We start from the raw sequence: 22531 nt of genomic DNA, 5'->3' as shown, positions 1-22531 counted from the left end.
ATATTGTATTGTCGAAGGCCAGAATCACTGGGGTGCTGTGTGGTATTCGGGCTGTATGGCTGTGTTCTAGCAGCATTCTCTCCTGATGTTTCGTCTGCATCTGTGGCTGGCATCTTCAGAGGATCTGATAGTAGGAATGGAAAGCAAGTGGAGTTTGACCTCACAGTATATATACTCCACTTGCTTTCCATTCCTACTATCAGATCCTCTGAAGATGCCAGCCACAGATGCAGGCAAAATGTCAGGAGAGAATGCTGCTAGAACACGGCCATACAGCCCAGAAACTACACAGTACCTCAAAGAGGATATTGATTGTGGCCTTGGGCCAGTCACAACCTTGCTGAGCCATGCAGAAGCAAACAACAACAAATCAGCTCTGAACATCTCTTGCCTTGAAAACCATATGGGGTTGCCAGAAATCAGCTGTTACTTGACAGCACATTATATACACATGGCACATCATATTCACCTTCATGGATGATCTTCAGGGTTTCCCTTCACCTAATCTCACAAACAAGCCTGTGTTATTCTAAGGCACATTTCATCCTTCCCCTACAAAATATTTTTCCTCTTTCTTATTAATATTTATTAAATATAATTTCATAGGCCCATGGATATGACCAGAGGACAATGGTCTATGAAGCCAAGTAGGTATGGTTGTGATATGTGTCTGGAAGTGAGATTCTAAAGTACACCAAGTTAAGTGCCATGATGAAAGAAAGACCAGTTATAAATGTAATAAATGATTTAGGGAAGTAATAGCTTTTAATAACTTAAGTGAACAACATATTTTTCATTCCTCCTGGGGCAGTTTAACTCAGGTCAAAAGCAGACAACAAAATGTACAAGTGGGTTCTGCTGAAATTTTGACCCTATTTCTTAACATTTTTATTAACATGTCCATATCTTAAGAAGCACAGCACTGAATAGGATTACTAAATGCATGGCCTGCAGTTCTCCTAGAATTAAATCAGATTTCTAGCCTACAGTGTTCAGTTTCCCTGGAGGAAAGAGACTGCAGTTTGGGATGGTAGACAGTATGGTATCACATCCTTGCTGAGCCCCTTCACCTCCTGGAATGCCCCCTCCCTTCCTAATCTCCTACAATTTCCTGAACAACCCTAATATTTGGAGATCAAAACATGGCTCTCTTTGTGGATTTGGTTGAGTCTTTTGGTGAAAGTTTAGTCCATCATGGCTTGTGCAGATTCAAAGAACTGCCCAAAGTAGAAAACGTAGTACAGAGTTTATACAGCCCTTCCCTTTGGGATTGCCTTCCTGTCCCAAAGGAAGAGTTTTTCTTTAATCACTTTAGTCTTTCCAGCTTCTTGGCTCTTACTACCTTACTACCAATTCCACATCCCTTTTTTTCTGAGCTGTCATTCTGCACTAGGGTGCCTGTCCATGGACAGAAAAAAAGTCATAAATAATTTAAACCCTGAGGTGAGTTCTTGGGTGGAGAGTGTTTGTGCAGATTTTTGTGAGTTTTATTTTTCATTCTGCTTTATTTTCATTGCTTGTGTTCCCAATTCATTTATTTTGATTCCCCTCCCCCTTGACTGCTATTATCTTATGACTATTTATATCCATTTTCCTGAAAATGATGGAGACATTCTGTCAACCCACAATGAAATTAACAAATTTTGTAAAAGTAATGGCAAACATTGGGAATAAGTGTAATAAAAATAGCACACATAAAAACATTCTTAGGTTCAGTTTGCACTAGGGAAGAAGTAAAACTGATGCAATCAAGCAGGGATGAACAATTTGATAGCATCGATACTGTAGGGATCTCTGATACGTCATACAACTTGATAACATTCTTGTGAATTACTACATGACACACATAAGACATTTGTTTATATAGATTTCATTGTCCTCAATCACTGTTACAACTTCCTCTGCTGAATATGCAGCTTTGAAGAAGTGCTGCAGTGCAGTTTAATAGTTCAGAGACACCATCTCACCCAAATCTTCGACTGTTACAAATCCTCAGTAAACATGAGGAGTCAAACATAGACGCCTGTGGCACAAAAGAGCTCACTGCTTTCTGCAGCATTTCCTCCTAAGTAGCTGTGGTCTTCTAAAGATGCTCAACATTAATAAACAGCTTAAAGTGCATCTTGTGTAATGAATTTGTTTCGGCATGAATAAACATGGAAACACTTGGCTGCTGTCAAGAAAACTTCTGGAAAGAACTGGGCCCAGAAGCTTCCCCAAACAAATAACAAAAACTTGTATTTCTGGTAGGGTTAATAGAAATTTCAGTGTGAAATCCCTCTGAAATATTAAAGGTTCTGTCAAATCACTAAAGTTCAAAATACATTCCATAGTTCTCCGTCTGCTGAAGCAACATAGTTTTTGTTGTGCTTTGCTTTGCTTTTTTCTCCAAGCTTCTGAAGACCCAAATTATGCTACTACATGTTGAGGGGGGAAAGGTGAATAAAATATTCAGTGTGAAGACAAAGTTCCTTCACCTGCAAAGAAAAGTTAAAACTACTGATGAACGTAGTGTATTTAAAAGAATCCGAAGCTTAAATTCTTCACTAACTCCATTCTTTTATTTCTTGTTTACAACATCTGTATATTCTGGAGCTATGTTATGAGCCAGGTAGTTACTGGATACATATTTTGAAACATAAGTGGATCCTTTATTGTTGTGTGGTCTGGCTTCAGAATGAGCAGACAGTCTTCTCCTCTTGGTCTCTGCTCTTCAGATTCTCCATATTAGGTCCTGGTCATGGGCTTTTCCTGTGGATATCTGTTAAGAGAATGACTGCTTTGTTATATTCAGAGGGACTCTATCTTGAACACTGAAAGGCCTACTAAGAATCTGTTTTCCTTCTCACCATTCCACATAGCTCAGAAAGCAGGTGTTGGTATTTGGAGATCAGTGTACTTTACTTTAAGATCATCAGTCTGATTATCTGGTTTGAGATCATCCTCATTTTCCCCCCAGTTTCTTAGTGAATGAGTTTTGGTTTAGGAGAGGGGAGAAAAGTGAACTTGTTTTTGAGAATATTCAGACCAATGTGTAATCTGATTGGTTCATTGATGATCATTTGATATGGCTAGTTAGGGGCATAAATTAGTTACTCAGTGTTACCAGTGATCTCCCTTTCCTTTACTGTCTCTTCTTGATGTTTTGCTTCTATTTCATTTGAAGAACTTTGCACATATACTGAGGACTTCTATTCTAGTTTATTTGCAAGTATTTTTTCTAGTAAGTTATATCCTTTGTTATTTTATTGTGCACCTGAAATGCACCTTAAGATTTTGTGTTCACTGTATATTTTGAAATCTTTTTGCTTTATACCCATTAAAATATATATATATTATATATATTATTTTTCAACCCTCTGGTTCTTAATAAATATATATTAAAAATCTGTTTTGAGTTTCAAGTACTGGTTCAGGCCCAGAGCTCAGTATTGCTACCACCCAAAGGCTGGGTAAGGTATTTGACAGGGTCCAAATAAATATATATATATATATCATTTTAATAGAAGCTTAATAGAATGTTGTTTATCGGGTGATATTACTTACCATTTATGCTATGGAAAGTCGTCAGAGCTGTGCAGCTGGATACAGGCCCTTTTATGAATACTTATTCAAATACTGAGAGGTAAGCAAAACTGAAATATCACAACTTGTTTCATGTAGTGTCCTTAGTACAGTTGTACACTGAGTAATGGGTAAGGATCAAAGCAACATCTTTTGTAATTTTTTTTGGTTCTGCATTATTCATTTTGGTGATGAATACTTTAATGTTATCTCCTGTGCTTGTAGGATAAATTTTAAGCAAGCACTGGCATGAGAGATCTATTTTATTTTAGTTAAGTATCTCTCAGAGTACTATCCAGTTGTTCAAAATAACAAAAATTAATTTGGGGATTTTGAATATGGGTTTATCAGTTACCACGTACTCTAATCAATCTTTGGTGGATTTTACATGGGCCAAAAACAGCAGTGTGAAAACAGTGTAAAATGGTTTAAAATGGTGTTAAAGGGTTTACACTGTCTACACATCATTTTCACATCGCTGTTTTTGGCCCAGGCAGAATCTGCCAATGACTGTAAATATCTAGATTTGTAGTATCTTTTGAGCAACTATATCTTCTTGCAGAGATGAATTAAATGTTGAAGTCAACAGGTTTTCCACAGAGAAAGCCAAAGAAATCAGACTTTGCTCTGATCACAACCTGCGTTTAATTTATCAATTTTTAACAAAAATGGGTGGGTGATTCAGTCCATAAAATTATCAATTATTGTTGGACCTCCAAATTCTCCTCTCATTTCAGTGTATATATACTATCTATACCTATTTTATTTTTTATTCTTACTATGAAGTAACTGTGATGATACCTTAGTCAATGAAGATAACCCACTTAGCTTTATCTTAGGCTGTTTCTTAGGCAAGCAAGCATGGGTGCATCGACATAATTGCAGTTGGTGCACCCCCTGGGACCATTTGCACGCCATTCTGCAAATGGCCCCGGTGCCCCAGCATCCTGCAGGGTCACCCTCACATGGAGCATGCTGCTTTTCCCCCCTCTTACCTCCTCTTGACTGCCATTGTTGTAGTTATCAAGCTGCAATTATCTTCTATGAATAAGCATACAAACCATTCCTCAACATGTGTTAATTAAAAAACTCCTCACCTTTATTGCAAGCCTGCTTAGTGCCTCTCGTGATCTGGATCATAGTTACGAAAATGACTTTTGTTCCTGCTTAGGGCTTTCTTCTCTTTCTTGCATTTCTCACATAGGTGTCCATCAATGATGTAAAAAGGATAAGATTATGTCACTGTACTACATAGCCAACCTGATCTGGCTACATGCTAATCTGCTGATGAGAAATTCAGTTAAAAGTGAAGGCAACTGTTTAACCTCATGTGTTATCCAATGCTGTTTCTGCACAGCAGCAGAAGCAGCTGTCCATTGACATAATTAATGCTGGTGAAGCCACAGGGCCATTCACACGGTCTCGTGCAAGCACAGCTGGAGCTGCTGTGAACTGCAGAGGTGGCATCACATGAAGCTGCCTCCGGTCTGTGTGTTGTTTACCTTGTCTTCCCTCTGAGGCTCCAGAGGGAGGAAGTGACATGCCCATGCTGCCCTCGATCCACATGAGTCAGAGGGCAGCATGGGTATGTCACTTCTCCCCCTGGAGCCTCGGAGGGAAGACAAGGTAAACAACACATGCAAACAGGCAGTGCCTGAAAGAGGCGCACTCATGCCGGTGCCCTTAGCACAGTGCTGGTGAGAAGACACCGCTTTTCTTGGAGCATATTTTGAAAGCAGTGTTTTCGCACTGTTTGGGGGGTGAGCACGACGCTGCTGTGCTGCTGGTGCAGCAACTGGGCAAATAGCACCCCAGGGATGGTGTTTTTACCATCCCTAGGGTGCTGTTTTTGGGCCATGCAGAAATGGCCCCAGTCAATCAGGTATTGCACAATGGATGAAATGTTACAGTGTTATGTATCTAGTAAAATTTTGTGATGTATTACTATCATCGAAGGCAACCTAAATCAATTCAGCTAAGATGACACTTTGTGAATAGGGCAATAATTCTGCAAAAAAATTACCAAACCATTGTTAGAGGACACTTTTTAGTGTTGTCAAGAATGTTGGAAAATGTGTACTTTTAGTTGAGCTGTTCCAATTCCTATGATGACAGCATGTTGGGGTAAACATAATGCCCATCTGAAACTGTATAGGAGTTCAAGAGAAACGTGAATATAATAGAGAGGCAAGAAGCAAGTAAGATTTTTGTCCTACTTTTTCTTCAGTTGAAATGAATCCTAGTAACTAACACGAACAAAAGTTCTTGTTAAGGAAGCAGGCATCAGGAACAAGTTTCCCAGGGGCTCTCTGAAGGACCAGAGGGTTGAAAAATAAATGGGAGAGGGAAAAGAACTTGACAGTGCCCTCTTAAACAAGTAGCAAGTGGTGTAATTGGATGCTATTTTCCAAATCTCATTATCATACTTTATCAAGAAGAGAAATTAATTTGCTGTCAGCTCTCTCTCCCTGTTATTTTTAAAGATATTGAAAAGTGCACAAAAATTCTAATATCAGACAGATCTATAAATACCCTATTCTTTCTACCATACTGACCTTTTCAATATTCTGTGTTTAGACCAATTGACCATCCTGTGTCTTCATTAATTACCATCTTCCTAGGTGGTGAAAAAAGTTGAAAGACTGATTAACCTTCTGTTATTTCTGGTTCTGATTTTCTTTTGGTGGTAGACTTGGAAGGATCATACAGTGCTCATCCTTTTTTTTTTCTTTTTTTTAAATTTAATCACTTTTATTAATAAAATTAAAATACAATACAACGTTAAATCACTTAGTTTTTACATACAAAGAAAATTACTAAATATAGTTGTACATACATTATAGTCAAACGGCATATTACTTAAGGTCACTAAATTAAATCTCCCACTGGGGGGTATATATTTTGCCGTTTGGTTAGTAAACTTCTCTTCCTTACTATCGTATTTTCTACCAAAGATGTTTACGGAAAGTGTATCCATGAAAGTTTCACACATATATAACAGTTCATACTTAATATTGTGACATTAAGTGTCAAGTTCGTCCGATTTGGTTCTGTCTTTTTTGTAAAAAGAATTGTTTTAGGGGTGTCCATATCTTTTCTCTCTTCTTTGTGTCTTCTTCCTGTAAAGATAGTGCAATACAGTCCATATCCATAAAAATATAAATTTTTTCTAGCCATTCTTCTAGGGTTGGAATCTTTTTTGATTTCCAATTGGCCGCAATTAATAACCTTGCTGCCGCTGTCAGGTAGGTAATAAGTTTGGAGTGTGGTTGGAGTTCTTTTATATTGTATAATCCCAACAGATATAACCCTGGTTCCATATTGTATTGAATGTTTAGAATTTTTTGCATTTGAGTATGTATTTTACACCAAAATCTCTTTATCTTTTTACAGTACCACCAGGAATGAATGAAGGTACCTATATCTCTTTCACACTTCCAGCAGCATACTGGGTAGGTACTGTTTATTTTCGCTATAGTCACTGGGGTTATGTACCACCTATGTATCATCTTATATACATTTTCTGTTATATCAGTACTTAAGATGGACGAGTATGCTCTCCTCCAGACTGTTTCCCACTCCTCCAAATCGATGTTTCTATCTAAGTCTTTGGCCCAGTGTAACATAGTAGTTTTCACCAATTCTTCTTCTGTTTCTATATCTATCAAATATATGTAAATCCTACTTATTAATTTTTTGTTACCTTTGGTTAAGATCTCATCGAATTTGGTAGGTTTATGGTGGAAACCTGTATGTTTTTGATCTTTTTGGAAACAGTCTTTGAGCTGCAGGTAGGTATACCAATTACATTCCCTTCCTTCTATTTGAATGTTGGTTCTTTCTTTCAATTTAGGTTCTCCTCTGTCAAGTTCTAGTATTTCCTTGTAAGTTGGCCATAAGGTGTTTCTCGGCCAACCTTTCATATTTATTGCTTCTAGTCTTGACAACCATAGGGGGGTAGTTCTATATAATAACCACCTATACCTGTCCCACACTTTGATTAATGCTTTCCTTACATAGTGTTGGTTGAATGTTCTATATTTTTTGTTCTCATCTATTAACCAGAGTCTTTCGTGCCAGCCATAATCAAGACCATAGTTTTCCAGATTTAGGATGTTGATATTTGTCAAATCAATCCAGTCTTTTATCCAGGTTAGTGAGTTCGCTACATAGTATAAGTATATATCTGGCAAAGACATTCCACCTCTTTCCTTTCTGGAAATCATTACTTTGTACTTAACTCGGGGTTTTCTCCCACCCCATATAAATTTGCTGATGTCTCTTTTCCATTCCCTAAATGGTTTTAAATTGTCTATAAATGGAATTGTTTGTAACAAATACATCAGTTTGGGTAGTATTGCCATTTTAACCAGTGCGACTTTTCCCAAAATGGACAAATTTATTTTTGTCCATTTGTTTAGGTCTTGTTTCAGTTTTTTCCACAGTCGCTCGTAATTGTTCTTATAAATATCTTGGTTATTTCTTGTTAGGTTGATCCCTAAATATTTGATTTCTTGAACTATTTTGCAACTTGATTTAGTTGCCAATTGGGTTTCCTCACTTTTACTCAAATTGAATGTTAAAATCTTTGTTTTTGTTTTATTAATTGTAAAGCCTGCCAATTCGCCGAATTCCTCTATTACCTGCCAAAGGTATTCAATTTTGTTTACTGGATCATCTAAAATGATCAACGTATCATCTGCAAATGCCTGTATTTTATATTCTATCCCCCCAATTTTTAAACCTTCCAATTTCTTATCTTGTCTTATGTTTTGTAGTAGCAATTCCAACACCCAAATAAATAATTGGGGGGAAAGTGGGCATCCCTGTCTCGTACCTCTATGTATGTTAAATTCATTTTGTGGATCTCCATTTATTTTTAGTGTTGCCTTCTGATCTCTATATATTAATTTAATTATATCCAAAAAATTTCCATTAATTCCTATTTTTTCTAATAATTTTAACATAAATAGCCAATTAATTTTGTCGAAGGCTTTCTCTGCGTCTAAAAAAATAAGAGCAAGTTTTTTATTTGGTTTAGCCTTTAGGATCTCAATGATATCAATGACTGTTCTAAGATTATTTTTGCTATGTCTATTTGGTAAAAAACCTCTTTGTTCTTCTTTTATCCATTTTACCGATAATTTTTTTAATCTGTCTGACATTATTGATGTTAGTATTTTATAATCAATGTTTAATAGGCTAATTGGCCTAAATTTATCAACTTCTAGAGTTTCGTCTAGTATTTTGGGGATTAATATAATATGATTTCTTTTCCAGGTTTCTGGTATATCTCTAGATGGGATTATATTATTGAATAATTCAGTAAGTATTTTCAAATTTTCTTCTTTGTATGTTTTGTAAAATAATGAGGTAAAGCCATCCGGCCCTGGTGACTTATTCAATTTTAATTTGTTAATTGCTTGTTCAATTTCTGTTTCTGTGAATAGGCAATTCAACCCTTCTAGCTCTTCTTGGGGTATATTTATGTAGTTATGGCTGTCTAAATAACTATCTATCTTTTGTTCTGATGTATCAATTCTTTGATATAGCTTAGAATAATATTCATTCAATTCCTTAGCTATAAGCTTTGGGTCTGATATATTCATACCATCTTTTTTTATTATGTTAATATTCTTATTTTCATTAACTTCTCTTATTTTTGAGGAGAGCCATTTCCCCGATTTGTTAGCTTGGGCATAATTGCGATGTTTAATCCGTTTTAAATTTTGCATTAAAGCTCTTCTATTTTTTTCTTCTAATTGTTCTCTTATTAATTTTATACCTTTTTTCAATTTTTTGTTTAAAGGATTTTTTTGGAATTCTAATTCTAAGTTTTTGAGGTCTGTCCACAATTTTTGTTCTGTTGATTTCCAAATTTTTTTCTGTTTTATTTCTTGGCTTATATATAAGCCCCGTATAGTAGCTTTATACGCGTCCCAGGTCGTGTTTGAATTGTCTATGGAATTTTTATTTAAGTCCCAAAAATCTTTGATTGCCGTTTTAACTTTGTTGTGATATTCTTTCATTTTGACTAACCAATTTTTTAGTTTCCATAGTCTGGATTTTTTCCTTATACCAATATCTATTTCGATCGCATTATGGTCTGACAGGAATTTTGGCAAGATTTTTATGTCTGTGATATGATGAGATAACTTTCCTGTTGCCCATGTCATATCCAATCGCGAATGAACTTTGTGTCTGTAAGAATAAAAAGTGAAGTCTCTAGAATTTCCATTTTTGAGTCTCCATACGTCCTTCACTTTAATTCTTTCCACTAATTGGAAAAAAACTTTCGGAAGAACATTATATCTCTTTTTTAGCCTGTTTTTACTTTGTTTTGTCTCTTTTCTATCTAATTCCGGATCTATCAGGCCATTAAAATCACCCATTATTAATACATTGTCCTCTGTGAATTCAAGTAATTTGTTTAATAGGTTAGAATAATAATTTGTTTTTCTATTCGTCTCAGTAGGGGCATATATACCTACTAATATAGTTTTTTCACCTCCTATTAAGGTTTCTACTATTAGGGTTCTTCCATCGTTATCTGTAAAAAGTAATTTAGGGTTCAGGTGTTCCCTTATATAAAATATGACTCCCCTTTTTTTTGTCTTACTAGATGCATGGAAGACCTTCCCCAAAGTATCATTTTTAAGTAGCCCCACATCATTTTCCTTGATATGTGATTCTTGAAGACATATTATATCGTAGTTTCTTTTTTTCAAGTATTGGAACAGTTCCCTCCTCTTCCTAGGGTTATTAAGACCATTTACATTGTTAGAATATAGTTTACAATTCATAGTTGCTTTCAGTTACAGCTTACAATTACAGTTACAACTTACAAGGCTACAACAAAATCTTATAGTCACTAATATTCCACAAAAATTACTTAAACCTTAATTAGTACAATCTATTACCTGATGGAGTTACAAAATAATAATAATAAATAAATTAGTTTAGCTTACCCGGGCCTGTGGCCTTAGTTACATAATAGGTTAGCTTTGTGAGTTGCCAAAAAACTCTGCGCTTTCTCCACTGAGTTTATGAGGACTCTTGTCTCCTGAAAAGTAAAGGATAGACCATCTAGTAGTTCCCATCTAAATATAATTTGGTTTTTCCTCAATATTTCCACCAGAAATTGGTAGTCTTTCCTTTTTCGTAAGATGTGACTTGGAACTTCTTTTAGCACTGTCAAATTTTGTCCCTCATATCTTAATTGGTTTTTGGAATGGAAGTGGAGTATTTCGTCCCTCATAGATTTTCTTACGCAATTTATTATCACGTCTCTAGGTAGTCTGTTGTTGCTGGCATATCTTGAGTTAATTCTATACAGACGGTCGTATTCCTTATAAGTTTTTTTTTCTTCCATTTTCCAAATTTCAGCCAGGATAGGTGCTAGTTTGAGGGATAGATCTTCTCCCTTTTCCTCCTTGAGTCCTCTTATACGTAATGTTTTTTCTTTTTGTTTTAAGTCCATTAATACAATGGTATTTTGATATCCCTCTACTTGTTTCTGGAGGATCTCATATTTATTATTCATTACCTCTAGTTGGTCTTGATTATTTTTAAGAGTCTCTTCGATTTGACCTATGGAACTCTCCATTTGTTTAATCTGATTAATTTCTATTTTCATATCTTGGAGTTCCATGTCAATTTTATTAAATCTGTCCTTGGTATCTTTGTCTAATTTATTAAATCTTTTTTGCGCATCAATATCAAGCTTGTCTAGTTTTTCCTTCGTGTCTTTTTGAAAAGTTGTTATTAAGTCTATAAGATGTTCCATTTTGGGATCTGTAGATGTCTTCTCTGGTGTTTTTGTTTCTATGGCTATTAATCCATTGCCATTCGTTTTCGTCTTTCTTGTGGCCATTAAAAAATTAATTAGTATGATTATCCTTTTATTAAAACAAAACAACCAAAATTAGTCCAGTTCAGACGTTTAAAATTAAGTCTTGCGTTAAATCACTAATAGCCAAGCTTAAAGTTCTACAGTCCTTTTGGCAAGTATTCGTTCAAGTAAAGAAAGAAAAGAAAGGAAAAATTCCTTCTAGACAATTCCTTTGTCTGCAACAAAACTTTAAAGTATTATTCTTAAATCAACTATTGTTTTCCGTTTGGTAAAGTTGCAGGCTCACCAGTCAATGTTCTTCACACAGGCCCGCTCCGTAGTTTTCCTTCACACTCTCATCTCGCACTTCCTGACTATCTAGGAGTTATTCTTTCTATCAGTCGTCTTCCTCTCCGCAGCCGGAAGTGCTTGTGGCTCGTAATTTTGATATCTGGTTAGTTTTAAAGTGGTAGAGTCTATTTCTAGAAAGGCTAGTTCAATAATGGGGATATTATACTTTCCACTGCCGGACAGTCCCCCTAAGAATTCAAAAAATTTTATTTTCCTTTTCAAGCGGGACGCGAAGTCGGACCTTACCCTCGGCGGTCCCTTTCCTTCGTCTCTTGTTCTCTCCGCCCCGCCCTCGGATCGTCCTGTGAAGCCTCTTTTCGGTAGGTTTTCAAAGTTATAAAGTTTCTTTCCGTTTGTTTGGAAGATGCCTTGCGTCTCTGACCTCGTTGCCTCTCTTGCAAATGTTGAATTTGAATCAAGTAGAGTCTAACGTGTTTCTTCTGAAGGTCAGTAAGACGAAAGGTACAGTGGAGGGATGGGTTTCTTCTTCTCCCTTGCTATCTCCCAATGATGGCCGCGATAGAAGCCGGTTCTTTCCCCCCTCACAGTTCGTTCAGGAGGTCTGTCGCAGCTCCCATTCTACGGTCTTTTATCACTGTTAAAGCCCCCCTTCAGAGGAAGGTATATTTCGTGGGCTATTAACAGTAAAAGAAGAGAATAGCAAGGATTTACCGCGCCTGAGGCAAACGCGTGTTGTCCCGTTCGCTCTCCACCGGAAGCTCCCAGTGCTCATCCTATAATGCTTCTAATACAAAAACAATAGCTCCTCCAAAGGTGAAACCAGGAATAAAAATGTACAGGTGAAGGATAGGATAACTTAGAATCTGAAACAGAAATGTTCTTTGGTACCCCACAAATGGCAATCAAAAACACAAAAATCCAGACAGTTGATAATAAATGGAACCCTGCCAAATTTCAGTTTTTGGAGAAAAAAATTAGTTCATCATCTGAATAAGCTATTGATTGATCACAAAAAGGTTAAGGTTCTTCAAGACTGTTGAATGTGAAGGGCCTTTCACAATCTCAACTTATTTTTATTGCTTCTTCCCTCATTTTTGCTTCTTTTACCTCCTCCCACCTCCTGTCAAACTCGCGGCCCTCCAGATGTTCATGAACTACAATTCCCATCAGCCCTTGCCAATATAGCCAATGCTCATGTTGGGAGGGACTGATGGGAATTGTAGTTCATGAACATCTGGAGGGCTGCGAGTTTGACATCCCTGCCCCATCTTATGGCTAGAAATCTGTGGCCCCTTACCACACAGCAAATGTATAATGGGTTGCAGTTGTGATAAAGGAATCCATTTTTCTGTTTTCCCATCCACATGCATTCCATGCAGGCAGTGATTGGAGACCAAGGAAACAATCTGGGTTGCTGTCGTGCCTTCGCATGGAGATGCTTCTTCTTTTTATTTACTTGCCACACATGCATAGTTATGCAAGCCTGCAGTAATGAACCCCCACAGCCATACCAATACCTCACAATATGACTGGCTGCATAGCTACTCAGATGCTAGCCACAAAATTTAAAACAAAAGGAAAAGGGGCCTCCCTGCAATGGGTAGGCAATGGCAGGCAGCTTCTCCCTGACAGTGGAGAACAGGGTGGAAGGGAGGGAAATAAAGCGCCTCCTGCCTAGCGATTCACTCAGGAGTGACTCCAGCCCAGGATTTTTCAAAAGGATTGCTTGTTTAGCATTTTTTTAAAAAAGGTTGGGGGAAATAAAATGGGGGCTCAATAATGACATGGATTTATCATGTTTTCTATAATGCTCTTTATTTCTGTGTCCATTTGGAAACTGATGGAGTTCTGTACATTTCACTCTGTTCTTGCTCACGAGTCGCATCACCTTTAAAAATAAGAATAATGAGTATTATTGCATGTACTTTTAGACACCATGCACCTTCAACTCATTACAGTCTTTTTAACACTTCCATGCTTAGTTTGTAACTACTCCACAGCTAAGCATATGACATAGGCTCATTCCGCACATGCAGAATAATGCACTTTCAAACTGCTTTCAGTGCTCTTTGAAGCTGTGCAGAATGGCAAAATCCACTTGCAAACAGTTGTGAAAGTGGTTTGAAAATGCATTATTTTGTGTGTGCGGAAGGGGCCATAGATAGTTTGGGATGCTTATTTCAAGCTACTTGTTGCTGTATGTGACTTTACAATGCTTATTTTTTATGTTTTAAATACTCATTGTGTACATATATTGAATACTTAAATAATATTTGATACTCCATGATTTTATTATTACAGTTATATCCCAAGATTAAATTGTGGCATGTTCAATATATTTTTTCTGATATACTATTCCACTGAAAAAGGCATTTGTTGAAAATGGGGATCTTTTACTGTGGAAGCCCATTTTGGACTTAACGCTTGTGAACTTTTATGGCTCTGATCCTATGGAACTTTGCTTGGACTGTATTTTGTCTTTAAATCTACTGAGACGTTGCAGAGGGAACTTAGTATTGTACCTCAAGTGCACACATAGAGATTCTGTGCCTTTCCAGTGTGCATAGAGATTTCACCTGTTGGATTACATCTTGGCAGCTTGTAGCATTTGGATGGTGCTTGTTCACCAACCTTATATATGCAACTTGTTTATATGGTTTGATTGTAAGGTGCTATGTATGACATGGATTTATGGCATAGAAATGATTTGCTATATTTGTATATATTTTGATTGCACTGCAGTTTAATTTTCTTTTGCCCCTTCTCTGCTTGAGAGTGATTTTCTACACAGCAGCAAGGGGCATATGGAAATCTGTGAGGTCACTTGCTCCTCTCCAACCCAGTCACCAGGCTGAATCTAATGCATTGTTGGTCAAAATAGTAATGAACCCTTCCCTTTCATATTCTTCTGTTCAGAAGTATAAAAAACATCCACTCACTGCTGTCTATTCTTGTATATTATTATATCTTGCTTTCCACAGTAGTATTATATTTGCCTTTACTAAAAGTCATGGTGTTATTTTGTTATTTTTATGGCAAATATTATTTTTATTGTGAGTTTGCAGTTTGCTCCCTTTTCCCCTTTGCATCAGTAAATATTATAGTCCAACTTTTTCATAACTGAAGTTGTAGTACCAAAATGGCAGCCTTGGCTGCACCAATAAACTCTTCAGACGAGAGGGACTTCTGTCTGTGGAGCAAAGCTTCCTCACTTCCCTGCTCCTACTACACCACAAAATTCTCCCTGAAATATTTCTTCTGGAGATAAGGGACCCCCAGCAATAGCCTGTGAAAGAAGTCAGATGTGTGCTTTGGAAGAGACATCAAATCCATTCTATGAAAAGTTCAGAGGTCAGTAGCATCACTTCTGAATACAAGGGGAACAATATCAGTGTGACTGGATACTGCCAATTTGCCACCATTTCCTCCCACTAGTCAGCTGAATAGCAGCTGGAAACACCCACTGACAGTAGGGGATCCCACCACCACCAGTGGTAGCTTGGTAACTCTAAATACTGTGTGAACTATAACCTTAATTTACTTGTTTACTTTCAATTGGATCCCTCAGATTTATGCCTTGAGGAGGAGAATGACAGAATAGCCTGTCTAGCTGTTGGTGCTTGCAACACAAATCACTTTTGAACAATTCTGCCCTGAGAGAAGAGATTTCATTCCTGAACCCTCTTAGATGTGTAGAAAAGTGGTAGGGTTGATAACTTCAGGTTGGAAAATTCCTGGGTTTTGAGGGGTTGACAGGGATCTCAGTGAGGTACAATGCCAGAGAGTCCATACTCCATAGCTGCAATTTCCTCCAAGGTAGCTGATCTCTGTTGACTGGAGATCAATTACAATACCAGGAGATCTCCATATCCCGCCTGGAGCTTGGCAACCCTAATAAATGGAGAGAGAGAGAGAGAGAGAGAGAGAGAGAGAGAGAGAAATTTAAAGGATTCTGGTCAGGGAATAAGAATTTTGAGGGAAATAAAAGTGCTTTGTGAAAACTAATACAATTCTGAAATATCATCTCATATGTCATCCATGTAGTTTTAATCAACAGAAACAAATATTTTTTAAAAAATAAAACCATATTTTTTCCAATCCTAACCAGGCATTTTCCCAGCATTTTTTTTTAAAAAACAGGATGTGCAATTATACAGAGCATTTCTGTTGAGAGGGATTATCTGTTTATCTATCAGTTTTGTCAGTCTGAGCTAAATCATCTCAAATTCTGACATTTCAGAAAGTGTAATATCCATGACTGGCTGTCCTCATGAAGCCAAAACAAAACCCAAAAAGATATAAAAATCACTGGCTTATGGCTCTGCAGGGGATCCTTTCAGTATCTAGCACTTAGATTACTACTGCAGAAAATGGATCTTTATCTCTCTCTTGTGCCGGTTGCGCTGATTTTTTTTTTACACCTTGTAGTGTGGATGCACTTTAAATAAGTGCCTTAAGCAGCATGAGGGAGAGTCACATAGCTGTCTTCCTTTCAGAAACAATATCAACATGAACTTGGACAAAAACTCACTTGACTTCAAATTCTCACTCAGTCCTCAAGCACGAGTGGACAAGCCATTTTTCTGCCTAACTGGCAAAGATATACCTCCCTCTGAAACTGCCATTTCCTTCAGTGGAACAGAAGTCTGGAGGTCAGTTGTAATTCTGGGAGGACACTAGATCACATCTGGAGGATGGTAATTGGCCTTCATATGTATCACAACCTTGAACCTATTGGATGTGTTTTAGCTGCTTTGTGGTTGCTTTGTGACAGCTCTACCGTTCCTCGTGTACTGATTCAGCAGACAGACGCAGGCTGCTTTCAGTTTTCTTCTAGTTCAGCTAAGGTCTGGTCTACACATGCAGCAGCGTGAGGTGGTAGAATGAGTGGTACCATTTCAAACTGCAGATAGGAAACCACACATTGTGCCCATGTAAGGACATCCAGCAAATAAATCTGTAACACATCTGGGGAAAAGGCTCTAGCAGAGCTCTTTCTGTGCTGTGCTGGTTTTCCAGTTACACAGAATTATTAATGTAGAATCAGACAGAGAAATGTAATTCCCCTCCAGCAGCCTGAAGGGGTACAGTCCATTCCACAGCCTCACCACTTCACTAGTCATCACTATCTCAGGCCAGTGCATGGGCAGTCCAGACCACAGAATAGAACTGCCAACTTTTTTACCAGCTTCTGTTCCAATCCCCAACAATGACGTGTTCTGCCAACATCAGCTAGTGATTGCATCTTACCTATACCAGCAAAAAAGCTTCACTAACTAGAGCTGCTGTTAAAAGCACTGATGAACTTTTTTGCAGTCAGTTGACAACCCTACTTCAGGACAACACATCTCTCATTAGCAAGTGCATCAGGGCTAGTAGAGGATAGCTAACAGTAAATAGATGAGTATATTTATCATGGTTAGTTGGTTCAGAATGCCAAATAAACAATTTGGTTCACTCTACTGCTAACTGGGTAGAAAGATAGGAAGAAAGCTGTCGGATTTTTTTTAATAAAAGCACTGATGCATCACAATTTGGTCCAAGAAGTATCAACAATACCAGTGGAAAAGATGATAGGTCAAAAGAAATATCTTCTCTGTCCCCAGAAAGCACTACAAAATATTAACATATGGAGAGTTTTCAGAGAGAATCCTGCCATGGCGTGCAATAACATCACCTGATATGAAGTTCATGCATTGCACACTTCAAGCTGTTTCACAGAAGTATGGTTTATCTAAAATGTAGTCACTTATAGCAGCAATACATCTGTGGGCTCAGCAATTAAGGTGGAGGGAGGAACAGAGAGGTAGAGCCATAACCACACAGTCCAACCATAGAGACACCTTTGCTGGAGAGAACTGGCCACAACTTTTAAAGCGGGGAGGAAGGAATGGGGAGGCAGATCCACAGCCACCAGAGTAACCATACCTTGGCTGGAGAGCTGGCCACAACTTTTATCTGTCAGAGCCTTGGCCCTGCATGGGGCATGGATCCAGTTATCAGGTGATCACCCTATCATCTGAAGGGAGTATGTTGGCTAATATCACCCCTCTGCCTTGTACCAGCCACCTAGCTGGACCCAGTGGGAGAACATTCAGGATTACAATTAGATGGGTTCCATGTAGGGCCCAGCCATTCAGGGGCTCCCTTGCTACTCAAGGTGAAGGTAAACCTCATAGTTCCCAAACAGGGCATGTCCCCAAATCACTCACCACAAATCCTTTTAGCCAGTGGTGGGATTCAAATAATTTAACAACCAGTTCTGGTGGTGGGATTCAATCCCAAAGATGCAATGTAGCCCTGTTTCTCATATGGCTGGTCTTAGACTGGCACATCACTAGCTGGACAAGTGAACCTCAGAGAAATGGGGTAAAAGGAATTCAGAGAATTGTTCTAATTGTGCTTATTCAGAAAGAATAAGAGGAAAAACTTTTTGCCTTGTAGATTTTCCTTAATAGCCTTCTAAACTCTATTTTTAATGGTAGAACAGTTTGAAATCCTTCTTGAGAACTTTCATTTCAGCTTTTTCCATAATCCACACATTCAGCAAGTTATTTAATATTTCAGACTTCCATGTGTTTTCCAGTACATTAGTCACAGAACAAGCTGAGTACTCAGAAATAGAATTCACAACACATAATCATGGGCTACTTTTGAATTTTTTTAAAGTAATGGCAGACAGATTTTGGTGTCTTAGGGGGAACTGTCACATTTTCAAGCATTAAAAGAAGAAGATTAAATAGTTATCTAGAAGCTACATGCTTTAGAGATGAGAATGTATAATGCTTGTGATTTATAGCACTAAACACTATTGCCTGTCACCCTCTTTACAGTGAAGAATGGGCACAAGTAGGACCACTTCTTTAAAATCTGAAAGTCTGCAATGACTGTTATGAATATTCTAAGATTACTGGAGGCTTTTCTACAGTCTGAAAGTATGTCAAAATTGTCTCTGGTGTGCTGATTCACAAACTTGATTCCTACAAGCAACCCTTTCCACACTGTTGAGATGGCAGAGGAACTACGTATGTCTGTCATGGGAATGCTTGAACACTTCCCAGTTCAGGATATGTCATGTATGCTGGTTGCAAACAGATATCTGATTTTTCTGTTTGATATTCCGCTGTATCTCTTACTAATCATGCAGTACAGTGTAATGGGCTTTTTGGGCACGGGCATCATGTTTTATTGAATACTGAAACTCTGGACCATTCAGAAGGTTACTTTGTCAGACTGTACAGGGAGGCCATTGAAATTCACAAACACCAAGACAACTTCAACAGGAAAAAAGAGACTCTGAGAATTAACAAAGCTTGGCTACCAGTACTTGAAAACACCAAAAGCAAACCCCAAGGGCATGCTAAATTCATGAACAATGGACTCCACCCAAACACAGGAGTTGCATTCACCAATACTGCTGCTGCTGCAGGGCATGAAAAGGTGAACCACTCCCTGGACTGATAAGCCCCACCCGCAATACAATACTATCAACCATATCTTTGCACGAGTTCAACCCCAAAACTTACTGATTGGTTCCCCACCCTGGGACATGGACAATATATACCCCACTAAACATTCCCTTCTCACTGGACACAGTGTGTAACAGACTTCCCTCTGTGATACACCTCTGAAGATGCCAGACACAGATCCAGGTGAAACGTTAGGAACAAGATCCACCAGACCACGGCCACATAGTCTGGAAAACCCACCAGAACCAGTTGAATCCAGCTGTGAAAGCCTTTGACAGTTTATCTTAGCAGTCCGTAGCAATAGCCACTGTTCAGTTTGAATTGGCAGCGTCTTTACATGCAGGAAGTTTGGGGAAAACAGAATGCAAACCAGTTTGGCAGGCTTTTGTAGCTGCTAGGCATGAGCCAAATAGATTCTGTAACTGGCTTGCATGAATTGTGACCTACCCATCTCCTCCTTTTTCCAAGGAACTTGAGGCAGCATAGAGTTCTTACTCTCAGTTTACACTTACAAAAATTCTATGATTTTAGATAGATTGGGCGAAGGTGACTAGTCCAAGATAGATCACCCAACTTACATGGCAGAGAAGACATTTGAACCTGGGCCTTCTAGATTCTAATCCAACACTCTAGCATTCTAACCATTACATCAAGTTGGATCTGTGTCTCCTGCAGTTGTACAGTAAAACTTTGTACTCATGGACAAACTGTGCATTAGGAAAGCTTGTTAAATCCACTGATCTTCTTTCTGGAGAAGCCATTATAAACTTGTGAGGAATGCCAGGATTCCTTGGAACATTGTGGAAAAATATTGCTTTGATAGCTCTTCTGTAACAACAGTTTTCTAGCTTTATATAAAATTATAATTTCATGGATAATCAAATAACCAAACAGAAAGATGTTTGATGATGAAAACCTCAGAACACTTTCCTGGGGGAAAAAACCCATTATATAAACCTCATTGGGATTCAAGGTAGATTTGCTTGAGACAGCTCTCCAAGGCCCTTTCTGCATGGCGGAAAGGGCACCTCTCCACCGGCAGAAAGTGCACCTCCCCACCAGTGGAGGGGAGGGGCCCATTTGCACGGGATCATGCGAGCGGCCCCTACAGAGGCCGGCGCAGAAGAGCCGCCTCTTCCAGACAGAGCCGCCTCTTCTGCATCCCCCCCACTCACCTTGTCCTCCAGCATCGATCTGGAGGTCTGCAGGGACCCGCCCATGCTGCCCTCCGACCTCCAGGGGTCAGAGGGCAGCATGGACAGGACTCAGCAGCCCTCCCGATCAATGCTGGAGGACAAGATGAGTGAGGGGGAATGGGAAAGCGGCGTCGTTGGCACGGGGCTGTTCGCACCGCTCCGATGGGAAGGCGATGCTTTCCAAAAACCTCCCTCGAGAAGGGAGGTGGAAAGCGGCACCTTCACACTGCTCAGGGCTGCACAGGACAGCACTCCTGCATTGCAGCAGTGCTGTCTGTGCAAACAGCTCTCCAGGGACTGGTGTTTTTCCATCCCTGGGCCGCTGTTTTTGGCCCTGTGTGGAAAGGGCCCAAGTGTCCCAAAACTGTAGAAAAGAAAGTCCCAATCTATATCTGGATAGCTGGGTTGACAATGGTGAAAAAACATGTGCAGATGGCATGGTATGACCTTAACAGTGCAATCCTAAATAGATCTATATCCTTTTAAATCTATTAAAGTGATTGCACTTGTGAAGGTGTAACTCTCTTTAGGATCCCACTGTAAATTTGCTATAGAATTCTGCCTAAAGGAGAATGATGAAACCAAACAGAACCTTTCTGCTTCAGTGATACATCCAAAGAATGCCAAAGCAGGGGGGGGGGGGTTGGGGTTGGGGGGCGGAGTGTACTGCATTGCTCCAGGCAATGCATCTTATTGTAAAATTAATCAAACTGGGGAAAAGCAATTTATTGGACTGACAATAAAACGAGAGCGGATACAATAAGCTTGATGAAGGCAAACTGACTCCTAATATTTCATTCTGTTTGTCCATATTTTCTTCCTGACATAATACCTTTCATAGGAAAAACTTCTTGCATGACCATCTTGGCAGGATCCACCATGATGATTTGAAAGAAAAAAAACTCAGACTTTTGAAAAAGCATATTTGCAATTGCTGGCTCTGTTCACTTTTTATTCTTGCCAGTGATATTACATGCTTGTTTTATTGTTGTTTTTATAGAGTTTTTAAAAATGTCTGATATATTCCTTGTTGAAGATTTATTCTTTTGTAGGTTGCTTAATTTTCAGTTTTATGATGTTATCTGGGACTTTTTTTCATGGATTGAAAACCACCTTGAGATGCTAGGTTGCAAATGCCTGGTAAAAATATTTTAAATTTATAGTTGATGAATGCTTTAAATAATAAATATTGTAGGATTTCACTTTACAGTTCATACTTAAAAAAAAACACAGCAAACTTCAGGAGGGTGATTTTTGCTGTAGACACACTGTACTAAATGAAACATGTCTGTAGCATCATAGAAGTCTGTTACATTTTTGTAAGTCATTACTGATCTGAGTGATTTTGAAGTCAGCCAAAAAGCAAAAGATTCAATCCAAAGGTGCTGTTCTGCTGCAAGAACCACAGGTACACTTGTGGAACAGCACTTTTGTCACTAAAGGAGGAGAGGGTGAATTCTGCTAATATCTCCATCAGTGGTGGGATTCAGCCAGTTCACACTGGTTTGCTGAGACAGCTGCGGAACCTCCAAAAGTGGGATGGGGGGCATGGCCTGGGTCCTTGAAGGTCCAGCAGATACCTTCCCTCTCCCCCTACCCATACCAAAAGGCCAGCCGGGCCATTGGGACCCCAGCAGATACTTTCCCTCTCTCCCCACTAATCCCCAAAGGCCAGCTGGGTCCTTGGGGGCCTGGCAGAGACCTTTCCTCTCCATCCACCCACCTCAAAAGGTCTGCTGTGTCCTTTGGGTCCTAACAGAGGCTTTTACTTCCCCTGCTTCATTTTCCCCATCCCTAGCCACTCCTTGCACCCTCCCCCCACCCCAAGCTACCTCTTGTCTCCCTTCTGCCACCCGTAGCTCAGCTGGCATTGCCCTGAGAGGTGGTGATTTTGGAGTGACAGTGCAAAAATCATGAGGATCCGTGAGGATCCATGTTTTCCAAGCAGGTTTTTGCACCACTGCGATGCCACAGAGCATGGAATGTGTGATTGTTGTGTTCAGGCACACTGTCACAGGCATGAGCTGAAATGTGCTGGTGATTTTGGGGTGACCAAGTGCAAAAATAAGGAGGATCCATGAGGATCCGTGTGTTTTAAGTACATTTTTGTTCCAGCATGGGATGCAGGATTATTGTTTCTAGGGGTATGTTTCAGGGGT

The 22531-nt window shown here is 38.9% G+C and overlaps 1 long non-coding RNA gene across 1 annotated transcript; it reads left to right on the top strand.

The window, feature by feature from the left end:
* Nucleotides 1-6291: 6291 nt before the first annotated feature.
* Nucleotides 6292-12452, top strand: LOC125425048. The gene is made up of 3 exons (XR_007243313.1): nt 6292-7016; nt 8845-8889; nt 11970-12452. It is a non-coding gene; the product is annotated as an uncharacterized LOC125425048 (long non-coding RNA).
* The last annotated feature ends 10079 nt before the right edge of the window (nt 12453-22531 follow it).

The sequence above is a fragment of the Sphaerodactylus townsendi genome, unplaced genomic scaffold (genome assembly GCF_021028975.2).
Source record: "Sphaerodactylus townsendi isolate TG3544 unplaced genomic scaffold, MPM_Stown_v2.3 scaffold_18, whole genome shotgun sequence".
NCBI lineage: Eukaryota > Metazoa > Chordata > Lepidosauria > Squamata > Sphaerodactylidae > Sphaerodactylus > Sphaerodactylus townsendi.
The sequence above is the reverse complement of the archived record's forward strand: the minus strand, read 5'-3'. Positions and strand labels throughout refer to the sequence as shown.